General features: G+C 35.8%; 1 long non-coding RNA gene across 1 annotated transcript in view; it reads right to left on the bottom strand.

Moving 5' to 3' along the window:
- The window catches only part of LOC132360516 (uncharacterized), a 123,739-nt gene that overhangs the window by 1,021 nt on the left and 107,915 nt on the right, over nucleotides 1–14,803 (bottom strand). The gene's annotated exons all lie outside the window — the stretch shown is intronic.

The raw sequence follows: 14,803 nt of genomic DNA, 5'->3' as shown, positions 1-14,803 counted from the left end.
GGTTTACATTGTTTAAAAAAGAAAATAAAAATCTTAATAATGTTAAGGATCTTACAAAGAATGTGGTATCCAGAATTCCACTGAGGAAAAGGAAAAAAAAAAAAAAGAAAGAAATAGATTCAGAATGTCAGTTTGCCCTTAAGTGATGTATTAGCTACAAGAAATCTCATTACAATTTGATGCCTGAATCCCTTGAAGGAAAGATCTTATATTGTGAAGGTAGCATATGTGTCATGTGATGTAAGTACTTACTTTTATTGAATAGGTAAGTATATAATAGCTAAAAGCCCCATAAATCAGCTAAATGTCCTCTCAATTTATAGAGGATATTTGATCTGAGAACATTACTATCTGGTGAACGATGGGGAGGAAAAGGAGACACGAAATGCAATAGAGATGGATATGGTGGGTAATTCCTTTCGATTCAGAGTATCAGATTTTAAGTTACAAATGGACGACCTGCACTGTTTCTCTACTGTCCATAGACCGCCACGGCAATTTTAAAAATTTAAGACTTGCGTATTAGACTTGGTGAATGGGGAGTTCCATGCATATAACCAAGTCACTCCAGAGGGACATCCAAAAATAACGGGAGAGGATGGATGCAGTATAGATATATTCAAGGGAGTCATTTTTCATTGGACTTTTTATTTAAGCAAATTGAATGGTGATGAAAGAAAAAAGCAACTATATTTGGTCAATATCTGTAAGAGAACCTTTTAGGCAGGGAAAGGAACTGCTCTGTCTGGCAGCTAGGAATGAAGGACAGATTTCAATAGCCTAGAGGGTTAGCTGGCATTTGCCTAAGGGGTCAGAGGAATGAACTGGGTTATTTTCTCTTTTCCTTCCCATAGAAGGTGGGGGGAGGGATAATTTCTTGCCAATCATGGAAATTCTTCAACCCTTTCTCTGTAACTTTTTACTTTCTAACATGGATAGGTTCTCATATATTAAAAACCTCATTCTTTGTCATTTTATAATTAGCATCTTAGTTCCCTTCTCTTTTCTGTCAAATACTTGAATGAGAGATCTAAAGCTACTTCCTTCATTTCCTCATCAACCTCCTAAACCCTCTGCAATCTGGCTCTCAATTGCAGGACTAATACCACTTTCTAGTCACCAGTGGTCTCTTTTCAGACAGTTGAAGCACTGCATGCCATGAAGAAGAGCCTTGGTCTCCAACTAACTCTATCTAAATACAATCATTTTTTTGGTTGTTTGTGTGTCAACTTTATATACCACCCTGAAAAACTGAATAGTACTGAAAATTCTCCTGGTTCTCCAAATTCCCTGACCACTCCTTTCTCCTACTCTAGTTTCTTTTGGACTTCCTGGCCCAAAGTATTTTTTAGAGCTTAGTCCTTTGTTATCTGCTAACCCATACAGGTTCTGATTTCATTTACAAAGAAGCTTCAGAACCATGCTTGCCCTCAAGCAGTTTATGATCTCATTAGGGAGACAAGCCTCCTCTGTGAAGCAAAAACACAAGTCAGCATATAAACCAACGTAAGGTCTCCAGGGAATTCCCACAGCCTTTCACACAGTGATGTCTAATAAAGATGAATGGATAGGTGGATGAATGGATGGATGGATGAAGGAATTAGTGAATAACTGCATAGAAGGAGCCACATTAGTCCAGAAAACTTAGGGAAGATTGCAGGAAAGTACATGAAAGAGATTTTAAAATGGCCTTGAAGAGAGAATAGCATAAGTAGTGAATTGAGAGAGACGAAACCTTCCAGATAAGGCAACAAAATAAACAAAGCTTTAGAGGTCAAAATAAGATAGTTTTTGGTGCTCTCTCAGCTACAGTTTTTTCATCTGTACAATGGGGTTGATAACAGAAATCACTCTATAAGATTGTTAAATTAGTTAATGTTTATAAAATGTTTCTGTAGTGCCAGACATAGAGCAAGCATTCAATGCGTTCTATTATAATTATTACATTTGGAGAAAACGAGATTTAAAATACCTACTTACAGTAAAATATACCAAGCAGCTGTCTGCTAATATTAAAGTGTACACAGTTTTATTATTTATTACTCTAAGGAATATTTGAAAAGCACTGAAGCATTTTAGGAAACAAGAGGATACTTAAAAATACCATGTTCTTACCTGTTGCTGCTTACTTTCAATAATTTAAAGTATATATTATTTAAAAATGCTGCTCATGTAGTAACCTTTACTATGATAAATTTGGGTATTAGCTGCTTCTGAACTTTTGAACCTGTTGTGGGATTGAATCCACAACCAATACAGAAATGTTTCTTGTCATTTTATAATTCATGAAGTTAAATACCTCTGCTTGCTATGGTTATTGAGGGAAAAGGTATTGAACTGGTAGGCCTGAACTCCAAATGGATCTTTCATATACCTAGGAAATGTTGATTTGTGAAAGCTTTTTTGTACATCTTCTTGGGTTTATCACCGAGTAAGATTTATACTGTGGCAAAAAGTGCAGTGTAGCCCAGGCCTGCCCTCTGATTCTGAGGCTTCAGCTGTTTGCTGGGCCTGTTTTAATCCTCTTACTTCTATTTTTTTCCAGATTCCTTCTCCCCACAATGAATGTCACACATTCATATCCAAATCTCAAAAAAAATAGATTTCTTCAATTAGATTTTTTTTTTGTTCCAAAAGTTCCTGAAATCTCACTTAGCATTAATTTATTCATCAGATATACACTCTATAACAGGCATGGGGCTAGGTGGTAAAAATATAAATACAAATATAACATGGCCCCAAATTTCCAGGACACACTCTCTTATGTGGCAGAGACAGAGGGGTAAATTAAATGACATAGTTAACTGCTAGAGCACAGACACTGGAATTACACACACTGGGGGAGTCAGGGAAGACTGCAAGAAAGGGCTGGAATTTGAGAAAATGCTGAAGGATGGCGGGTGTAGAAGGACATGTATGTAAAAGACTAGTATTGAATGGTGACACCTTCAGTAAGGTCTGGAAGAAAGCGGAAAGAAATGAGGTTGTAGAGATGGGTAGGGTTGGAGTTGGGATACGCACATTGAAAATGACCTTGTATGCCTAGCCAAGAAATGTGAAATTTTATTAAGAATTTTGTTTTCCAAACTGCTTCTTTCCATACCTGAAACTTTGATAATTCCATCACTATGTTCAACACACTCATTCTTCGGACACTATAAGTACTTTATAAGTTGCATATAATACAAATGTCTACTCTTCAGCCTCAACTCTCTCCTCTGCTTTGTGAGGCTGTGACTGGGACTCTACAAACTATATTTCTAATTTGTTAAGTTTTGTTAATAAGGGGTGCTAGAGAAGGGTGTGAAGACAGGAGGATGAGGGAAGGGACTCCAGTGTTTCTGATCTGCTTGTTATACCTGCCCACGCTGCATGAGCAATGAACCTTCATTGTGGCAACAGGCTACAGAACTAGCTGTGCAGGATCCCCCTGAGAGTTACCAGCCCCACTCAGGTAGTAACCCTTCCCCTGTGGCTGAGCCCCAGCTCTGCAGGCCCCTCCCACAAGCACCTAAGCTGGGCAGCACTTCCTCTTTAGAGCAGAAGCTCCTCAGCATAGGGCCCCTTTCTCCACACTGCCCCTCCTCGAGGTTCTGAAAACCCCATCTTTTCCCTGAGCCCTCCCCAGCTCTAGGGTCAGTAGCTGCTTCCTGCAATCACTATCTCTGAGCTATATCAATGGTCCCTCTTTCCTTTTGCTGCTTTCCAAAATCTGAATAATTGAGTCCCATATTAAATCTCTCTGATGAAATATTTAGTGTGCTTCCTAAGTTTCTGATTAGAAACTGACAGATATGCATCCCTAGTGAGTCTTGAAAAATTTTTTCCTCTATCCAAATGCAATGTATTAAAAAAAACTATTTAGAAATTTCATGTTAGATTTGGTCCATCTCAAAGATAAACGTAGCCTTTGGTTAACTGGTGTTTATATATGTATATACATATATATATATATTTATACGCAGAGAGAGAGAGAGTGAGCGCTCTAATGTACTTAAATTAACCAAGTCATCTTTGCCTAGTTCTTTACATCTGATCGACAATCTCTTTTTAATATTTGTTGTAGCTGAAATATTATAACCAAGCCCTTCCATATTTGTTATAATTATTATTTTATAATTTGGAATAAAAGTTAAACTTCCTAGGGACAAGTTAATTTATTCGTGACAAAGGGGGATTTCTTCTATATTTAGAAATGAAAAATACAACACGTTTCTGGATATTAACTTATGTTTACAAAATACTATATAGATGATTTAAGTGTAAAAAAAGACAAAAATGTATGGACTGTGTTTTCTTTAAATTTCAAGTAGGTTGAGAAATAAAAGAAAAAAAGTGCCACTGTCAAATGTGTTTAGGTTTTGCCAAAATCAAAACATTTGGGGGAAGTAGGGGTGATGGGTTAGGTTCACCAAAGTTGTTATGTGAAAAATCGTAAATAAGCCTAAACTTCTCTAATGGCTACTTTAGACCTACTCTTCCTATCATCCTTGAAAAGAATAAACTAAATAATGAGCAATGTAGATCATCTATCAGATATGGTCTACTGGCAACGATTCCATAGCAGAAGTGGGGAACAGATGTTTATCTTTAATCTACCTCACTAGCAGGGCTAGTTTTCTATTGGCAGCATTTACCATTGGCTCTGTCCTTGGTGTGTCTATGTACTGTGATATGAATTAACATGTCCCAACAGTGTTTGGCAAGGTAGCTAAAGAAAAATATATATTGCCTCCTTGTCACTCAATGAAAAGGTATTTTATATTTTAATTTAATTTATTTTTTAATAAGTAAAGTTATTTTTTTAATATAGATAAATGTTTACCAAGTTCCTAAGAACAACAGAAAAGGTTTTTATTCCAGTACTACAATTTTTAGCAAGAGGTTTTATTAGTAAGTCCATAGAGAATGATATAAGATTTACATTTTTCAAAATGAACAATGTATTTCTTTAACCTTTTTAAAAATCATTAATCATCTGATTTTTGGCACGTTGCTTTTTCAAATGAAATCATAAAGTAGTTCCATTAAGATTTGATAGCAATAATATCAATAAATATTAGATTAATGAATACTGAAAAATTTTACTACGGTGCTGAGCTTGGTAATAAGGTCAGAAAAATAAACAATAAAGAAATGGTTATACACCAAAATTAAATTGCAAATATGTTAAAGGAAAATGACCAACAAAAGGGAAAAATGATAAAACAGTTAATATTCCAAATTGACGTCAACTTTATGTGCCATATTGAATTTTTCTAGTGGAGTTTTTTAAAGCAAATTCTGACATTAAATGATCTAAGAGGAATTATTAGATATTAGATTGACAAGGGATTTCTTAGACTTTGATTTTGAGCTTATATCCCCAAATGGTCCTGGCTGCCCTATACCCAGCCCTATTAGAACTTTGGTCCTAATAGCAAATCTGTGATTGTATGCTTCTGACAGGAGGTAATATGAGAACTGTAAAAAGAAATATTGTCCTAGAAAATATGTTTTTCTAGACAAGTCTATTTTTCTCATAGCCAAATATGGTCAAGAAGAGTGAAAAAGAGGATGATGGGATTTTCCAAGACTGTGGTAATAATTAAATTGTTAATACTCAAATATTATCCTTAGTCACTTCACTCCTCAAAGAAATGTGATAGATTGCTTCATATCCCCACCTGTAAAGGGCTAGTAATAAGAGAAGAATGCTTTGAAATAATTAGTACCAAATTTTCCTCAACTCTTCTCACATTTACCTAATGTAATGAAAAAGACGTCTAGGTTTAAAGAAGGGTAGGAAAATAAAAGTGAAGAAACTGCATTCATTTATTCATCTATTTAGTCTACAAAATGTTAGCAAACATCATCCATGAAGGTGAATGGCTCTCCTTCTGCAAGCATTATTTACTAAGCATCTTGCCTATAAAACAGTACAGGATGAAAAAGCTAATGTGCCCTGCATACAAGTTCACAGTCTGATGAACTTTTCCTTCTAATGGCTCCTTCATTTTTGGCCTTTGTCATCCCTCCTGCCAAGAAGTACCATTATATTAAGGCAAGCCATGCATCCCATGATTTTATAATGTGCAATGCTCTGAAAGGAAGGCAGTTAGAATCAACAACCATGAATAGAACCCCACTACTGCAGAGCACTGAGAGCCTAACAGATACTCAGTGAATACCTGTAGGTTGTTTAAGAATAGGGAGAAATATAGCATTTACAGGGAAATACCCCTTGGCCCAATAGGAAGAGACTACAAAAGAAAAAGAAACAAGGAGGCAAAAAAAAAAAAAAAAAAAAGGAAAAAGACTTTTAAAAGACGAGAAGATAAAGAAAAGAAAGAAAGCAAAAAGAAAAAGTGAAAAAGTGTAAGTGGAAGAGTAATGCAGATGAATGTTATATACTCAGACTGGGAATGATATTAAAGTCCCCATGAAAGAACTGGAAGACCATTCTACTTCTCTCCATCATATCTCAAGTTCAGCTTACACACAAGTCTTACTTCATTTCCATTATGAAAAAACCTAGGGTAGCTGCTGCATTATACTATCCTCATCAGTCACTGACATGGCCCTCAAGTAAATAATGATCTCTTGTTCAGTGTGATGCTGCTGCCAGTAATGAGCATATAATAGTGATATATTAGCATGTTAAATAATGACATGCAAAGTTACGGTATATGTGTTGATGTCATGTCACTGCTAACCTGCTACTCGCACCAGATTTGTCATTCTCAACCTAATGTGTTGTTCCAGATGGAGAATTTAACTTTGTCTTGCTTCTCCCATTCACTTCCAGCTCTGGATAATCACAAACCACTTTGGGCTCTCTCCCGTCTCCCTACTTTTGCCACCTCCTTTAATCACTCTATTACTAAGAAAACCAGACACATAGCAGGCAATGGGCACACAGATGGGCAAAGGAAAAGTCTTCTCCTGGAGACCTCACACTTACTTTGAAGTCTGCTCATCTGGGAGAAATCCAGGTCCAGACCCATATTTATATTTGTTATGCAGGCAAGGCAGCAAAAGAAATTAGAGTGCAGAGATGGAGAAACATATGGGAAGGCTGGCTATTCTGGGTCCCTGGTGGGGTGGTGAGGCATCTCTGATGGAATGAGCTTTCAAAGTCATCAGGAACTACAACACAAACAGTGTGCCACATGACACCATCTGGAAAAGGGCCTCCAAAGTTCAAAAGAAAGGAAAACAACTTAGCATTCAATCCACAACTAAAGTTTAGATTATCATGAAAAGTTACATGCTTAAGATTAACTCTTATGTGATCAAAACAGCTATGTGGAGTCTTTCATTGAAAGAAAGAGTTATAGGGTACAACACAAGCTGAGTACAACACAAGCTGCCTATAGTAGAAGACGTCTGATTCTTATTAGTAAATAATATTATTATTCAGCTTATCACTTTCTTTCATCCTTACAACAATTCATGAGTTGGGTTGAGACTTTAGTGATGAGAAAAATGAAGGCAAGTGATGTGCCCAATGTCACAGCAGTAGTTACAAAGAAGGAGACCCAAGTGTCTTGTTTCTTGGCTTAGTTTTATTTTTGTGTGTGTATGCTATTTCATCTTGCTGCTTTAGAAATTAAAGGAAGCAAGGACAATTGTAAACAAAGAAAGAGCACTTGCAAGATGGTGTATATTGGAAACTAGGTTTTATGTAAATCCCAGTGCAGTATATAAGGTCCTTCCCTCTATGGGCAAAACAACATGTACTAAACTGTTACTAAGATGAATTAGAGCCACTCTCTTTCCAATGAAAACACCTTGTTTTCAGTAAGGCAGCTGTAATGGATCACCAAACGCAAAAATATTTTCTGGATGTTTTAGACTAAGAAAGCTAGTCATGTGTACAGAATGTACAGGTTAGTGTTTTTCAATATGTGAGAGGTGTACAATCATGGTAAAAGAGATAGCGGGTATGATTGTTTAAGATAGCATGCAGACTTTGTATTAAATAGTGGTGGTAATCATTGCAATAAGTTTAATTTTTGCTTATTTCTCAATCTTCCAATCATATCAAGTGAAAAAGCTGAGTTCGGTTATAATTTTAAATCTCTCTTCAAGTTCAAGACTCCCTTTAAAATGAAGAGAGATCAGGCTTTAGCCTCAGAACCTTTAGCAGGCAAAATCATCCAGCTAGAATTTATTATATTTTATATTATATTATATTATATTACATTATATTTTATTTTATTTTATTTACCTCTTATTGTGAGTCAGTAATATTAATGTCTGTTTATAGAAATGATATAAAGTTTCTTTATAAAATATATTCATTTAATTTAAAATGGAACTGGTTAAAAATATTAAGTAATAATTATATTAACATAATATGGTACTGAATGAAGTTTGGGAAACCCTGGTGTTGGTCCATTCTTGTCAGGAGTTAAACTCAAAATAAATGGTTAGGGATGCCTCCTTGACCTGTAAGTGTTATCCTTTGAAAATGAGAAACTTAGAGAGGAAAGCAGCCTCTGATAGCTGGGAATTGGCCAGGCACTATCACAGGACCTGTCCTGGCACTCTCAGCCAGGCAGTGGTGTAAACTGAAATTGAACATAAACAATTTCACAGAATACCAGCATGGGAAAAGGCCACTCTGTGACTACAGTGGATCAAGACAAAAAGACTACTAACAAAAGACTAAACCACAAAAATGACCAAGAATATCCCCGTCTTGGCTGATATGAGTGACTGTTCCTTTAGCCTTACTTTATTCCTTCCATGTCTAGCTAAGATTTATTAAAATACTCAAGCATAAAATTACTCCTGCTTCCTGACAGCATCCAATCCAATGCAAATCTCCACTTCCTTGAACCTGCCCCCAAGTCATCTACCACATGCTCAAATCCCAGAAGTTCTTCCTACGGCCATCATTCTTAGAGGTCCATGGTGTGTTCTCCCTCTTTGCAATGAGCCAATAAACCGAGCTTTGTTCAGTTAGAGGTGTGCTTCTAGTATCCCTTGGCTCGAGGGCATTACATATTGCAGTAATCGTGTTTAATGGTTCCTCTTAAAAATGAATCAAAACTTGAAATTCTCCCTAACCAGAAAAATAATATTTAAAACATTTGTAATTATTTACAACTGCAATCTCCTTTTAGTCCATCTGGTAAACCAATTACTACTTCAGACCACTACTTCAGAGTGGACCTCACACTCTGACGAACCCGTGTTGGTCCCTTCTCTCTCTCAAAGCATTTTGGTTGAGAATATGAATAATGTGACAGTAGCTAGCAACATAATAAAATAATTATAATGACAATTATAATAACTACCATTTTTGCTTGCCAACACATCAAATTCTGTGATAGACGCATTTTCCCATATCTTATCTCATCAAATCCTAATTACAATCCTCCAAAATAGATATTATTATCCTATTTAACAGACAGGGAAACAGACTGGGGAGATTAGGCGGTTTACCCCAAATTACTCACCTAATATAATGGCAGAGCAAGATTTGATCCAAGAGCTGCATGATCTCAAGGTTTATGCTAGTTCTATTCCTGTTTTCTGTCTCATAACTAGGAAACTCAAGCTCAAACTCAAAAACCGATTAAGAGTAGGAAAAACTATTACACTTTGACCTACATTTTTAGTATTGTTTATATGGTATTCTTCTTTTGAATTGTTTAATAAAAAAAAGATGAAAAATGTTTAAGAGCCATAAGACTAGATCCCTGTAAACAGAACAGTATATGAACTGGTTTTTCAGAGAAAAATCATTACTTATATATAGTAGAAACATTAGTGGGGAAATTACACAAGCTAAAAGATAATAACTGATGCCAGAGCATCAGATCCATTAACTAAAGACTTTGCTTCTTTGATCCCCTCATACACTTATTTTGTGATCCTTCCCCAGTGGGTCTTATTAGTTTCAAGAAGCTGTCAACCTGAATTGTCAACTATTTCCAGCATATAGTATAATACTACTCCTCCCAAGAAGAGTTTTATCTCAACAGAGAAACCATGAACAACAACAACATAATACTCTGTTATGACTCAAAATAATCAGTCTTAAAACATAAAATGTTATTTTGTTTCCACAAACATATACAGTAATTTTTATGCTCCAGGTCTACACTGGTTCACTTACATGATTTATTTCATTTTCCCCCAATCCCTGTGATATACATAGTATTATATCCATCACAGAGCTTTGAAAGACTAAGTAATCTACTCAAGCTCACAGAGATAGCAGATGGCAAAACCAGGATTTGAAACTGAAATTTCAGATCTCATGAGAGAAGCCGGAGGGTGGAAAAGCAGGGAAGGTCCTCAAAGGCAATCCTCTACTGGTCTATACTGTAGGATGGTCTTGATCAAATGATACACAGAAAACACACGAGAGGCGACCCAAACCCGGCCTTAATCCATCTTTTTTACCGTATGACCCCACTGTACTTTAGGTGGTACAGTTGATGTGTAGCAGAGTAAACCTTCAGGGAGCACGCCATGAAAGTACACAGTGCAAAGCTCAGTGAAAGGCTCAACAACTCCTAGTTCCCTTAACCCTGGCATATGGGAACTATATGTCTTAGTGCTGACTCGCCTGTCTGTCTCAATGCCAGGAAACCTGAATGTGCATTCCAGAATGTATTTGGATACACTGCAAACAAATGTCAGAGCAGGCATTATACCCCCCACTAATGTACATTTGCAGGTCAAGAGGGTGATGCTGGAAAAGATTAATCCCTTGCTGAGTATTATCCATCAGAATGCTTTTAAATGTTGGCATATAGGCAGCTAAAAGATTATATACCATAAACACAGCTGTTGGAAGAAAAACGGCATTTTACAAGTCATACAATTAAAATCTCTAATCTCCAAAAGTACCAGAATAAGAGCAGGAGGAGGGGCAAGGAAGGATGAAAATAGAGCTTTTCTCGGAAAGGGCTATCTGTCTCCTGGATGGTACACTTCTTTGATTCCTGTTGAGTACAGAGCACTCTTACTGAGCTCTGGGTAAAGGAGCACCAGAAAGGACTGCTTCAAGGTGAGCAACATGTGGCAAAAGGAAGATGGATTTGAGAAGAGAAGGAAAAAGAATATTTTATCTCACACTTGTGTTTTTCCACAATATATGTAGATTGTGTGTGTGAGTCTTTGTTTGTTTGAATATATACACATAGCACTGGGAACAACGGCAAGAGTCTGTCCATACTATATATTCTTAATTGTATTATGTAAAAATTATAAAGAATTAACAAAGAAATATCAGTAATGTAACTCTATCCTTCAGAAGTAAAAACATAACATTTTGTTGTCTTTCAATTTTTCTAAGTATTTGTACATATATACATGTTTTCCCACAAACTGAAATCATACAGTATGTACTATTTTATACATTATATTTCATGGCTGCATAGTATTTTGCCACTTGGATACAGCATACATTATGTAACAAATGTTGTTACTTATTCTGGTGTTTCCCAGTTTTCAAAATTAGGAACAAACATCCTTATATGTAAACCCATGTGTGCATCTCTGATTATTTAAGATATATTTCTAAATTAAAAACGCTGGGAAAAATGTAACTATTTTAAACATATATTTATTCTTAATTAAATTCATAATAAAAAAATCTTTAAATTATTAATGAACACTCATGTTGGAATTTCAAATAATATAGAAAAGTGTGAAAATTAAATTAAATGAAAAGTCACCCTAAATTCCATCACTATTATAACTGTGTTCAATATTTTTCTAGACTTCAGGTGATTAGACTTTTTTTTTTTTTTTTTGGCTTAAAACAATAGAAATTTATTGTCTTACAGTTCTGGAGTTCAAAATGAAGGTGTCAGCAGGACTGTGTTCCCTCTGAAGGCAATCATATATGGCCTTTATTATGTTGAGGTAAGTTCCCTCTATGCCTACTTCCTGGAGGGTTTTTATCATAAATGGGTGTTGAATTTTGTTGAAAGCTTTTGCTGCATCTATTGGGATGATCAAATTTCTCCTTCAATTTGTTAATATGGTTTATCACATTGATTCATTTGCATATATTGAAGAATCCTTGCATTCCTGGGATAAACCCCACTTGATCATGGTGTATGATCCTTTTAATGTGCTGTTGGATTCTGTTTGCTAGTATTTTGTTGAGGATTTTTGCATCTATGTTCATCAGTGACATTGGCCTGTAGTTTTCTTTTTTTGTAACGTCTTTGTCTGGTTTTGGTATCAGGGTGATGGTGGCCTGATAGAATGAGTTTGGGAGTGTTCTTTCCTCTGCAATTTTTTGGAAGAGTTTGAGAAGGACAGGTGTTAGCTCTTCGCTAAATGTTTGATAGAATTCACCTGTGAAGCCATCTGGTCCTGGGCTTTTGTTTGTTGGAAGATTTTTTAATCACAGTCTCAATTTCGCTGCTTGTGATTGGTCTGTTTATATTTTCTATTTCTTCCTGGTTCAGTCTCGGAAGGTTGTGCATTTCTAAGAATTTGTGCATTTCTTCCAGGTTGTCCATTTTATTGGCATATAGCTGCTTGTAGTAATCTCTCATGATCCTTTGTATTTCTGCAGTGTCAGTTACTTCTTTTTCATTTCTAATTCTATTGATTTGAGTCTTCTCCCTTTTTTTCTTGATAAGTCTGGCTAATGGCTTATCAATTTTGTTTATCTTCTCAAAGAACCAGCTTTTAGTTTTATTGATCTTTGCCATCGTTTCCTTCATTTCTTTTTCATTTATTTCTGATCTGATCTTTATGATTTCTTTCCTTCTGCTAACTTTGGGGTTTTTTTGTTTTTCTTTCTCTAATTGCTTTAGGTGTAAGGCTAAGTTGTTTATTTGAGACGTTTCTTGAGGTAGGATTGTATTGCTATAAACTTCCCTCTTAGAACTGTTTTGCTGCATCCCATAGGTTTTGGGTCATCGTGTTTTCATTGTCATTTGTTTCTAGGTCTTTTTTGATTTCCTCTTTGATTTCTTCAGTGATCTCTTGGTTATTTAGTAGCATATTATTTAGCTTCTTGGTTATTTAGTAGCATATTATTTAGTGTTTGTATTTTTTACAGTTTTTTTCCTGTTATTGATATCTAGTCTCAGAGCGTTGTGGTCGGAAAAGATACTTGAAATGATTTCAATTTTCCTAAATTTACCAAAGCTTGATTTGTGACCTAAGATATGATCTATCCTGGAGAATGTTCCATAAGCACTTGAGAAGAAAGTGTATTCTGTTGTTTTTGGATGGAATGTCCTATAAATATCAATTAAGTCCATCTTGTCTAATGTGTCATTTAAAGCTTGTGTTTCCTTACTTATTTTCATTTTGGATGATCTGTCCATTGGTGAAAGAAGGGTGTTAAAGTCCCCTAATATGATTGTGTTACTGTTGATTTCCCCTTTTATGGCTGTTAGCATTTGCCTTATGTATTGAGGTGCTCTTATGTTGGGTGCATAAATATTTACAATTGTTATATCTTCTTCTTGGATTGATCCCTTCATCATTATGTAGTGTCCTTCTTTGTCTCTTGTAATAGTCTTTATTTTAAAGTCTACTTTGTCTGCTATGAGAATTGTTACTCCAGCTTTCTTTTGATTTCCATTTGCATGGAATATCTTTTTCCATCCCCTCACTTTCAGTCTGTATGTGTCCCTAGGTCTGAAGTGGGTCTCTTATAGACAGCATATATACAGGTCTTGTTTTTGTATCCATTCAGCCAGTCTATGTTTTTTGGTTGGAGCATTTAATCCATTTACATTTCAGGTGATTATCAATGTGTATGTTCCCATTACCATTTTCTTAATTGTTTTGCATTTGTTTTTGGTAAGTTTTTTTCTTCTCTCATGTTTCCTGCCTAGAGAAGTTACTTTAACATTTGTTGTAAAGCTGGTTTGGTGGTGTTGAATTCTCTTAACTTTTGCTTATCTGTAAAGGTTCTAATTTCTCCATCGAATCTGAATGAGATCCTGGCTGGGTACAGTAATCTTGGCTGTAGGTTTTTCCCTTTCATCACTCTGAATATGTCCTGCCACTCCCTTCTGGCTTGCAGAGGTTCTGCTGAAAGATCAGTTGTTAACCTTATGGGGATTCCCTTGTATGTTATTTGTTGCTTTTCCCTTGCTGCTTTTAATATTTTTTCTTTGTATTTAATTTTTGATAGTTTGATTACTATGTGTCTCGCCGTGTTTCTCCTTGGGTTTATCCTGTATGGGACTCTCTGCACTTCCTGAACTTCATTGACTATTTCCTTACCCATGTTAGGGAGGTTTTCAACTATAATCTCTTCAAATATTTTCTCAGACACTTTCTTTTTCTCTTCCTCTTCTGGGACCCCTATAATTTGAATGTTGGTGCATTTAATGTTATCCCAGAGGTCTCTGAGACTGTTCTCCATTCTTTTCATTCTTTTTTCTCTATTCTGCTGTGTGGTAGTTATTTCCACTATTTTATCTTCCAGGTCACTTTCCGTTCTTCTGCCTCAGTTATTCTGCTATTGATTCCTTCTAGAGAATTTTAAATTTCATTTATTGTGTTTTTCATCATTGTTTGCTTGCTCTTTAGTTTTCTAGGTCCTTGTTAAACGTTCCTTGTATTTTCTCCATTCCATTTCCAAGATTTTGGATCATCTTTATTATCATTTCTCTGAATTCTTTTTCAGGTAGACTGCCTATTTCCTCTTCATTTGTGTGGTCCCTGGGGTTTTTACCTTGCTCCTTCATCTGCTGCATATTTCTCTGTTTTCTCATTTTGTTTAACTTACTGTGTTTGGGGTCTCCATCTTGCAGGCTGCAGGTTCATAGTTCCCGTTGTTTTTGGTGTCTGCCCCCAGTGGGTGAAGTTGGTTCAG

Source organism: Balaenoptera ricei, chromosome 2 (genome assembly GCF_028023285.1).
Source record: "Balaenoptera ricei isolate mBalRic1 chromosome 2, mBalRic1.hap2, whole genome shotgun sequence".
Taxonomy (NCBI): Eukaryota; Metazoa; Chordata; class Mammalia; order Artiodactyla; family Balaenopteridae; genus Balaenoptera; species Balaenoptera ricei.
Note: the sequence above shows the minus strand (reverse complement) of the source record. Positions and strands in the feature narration are given on the sequence as shown.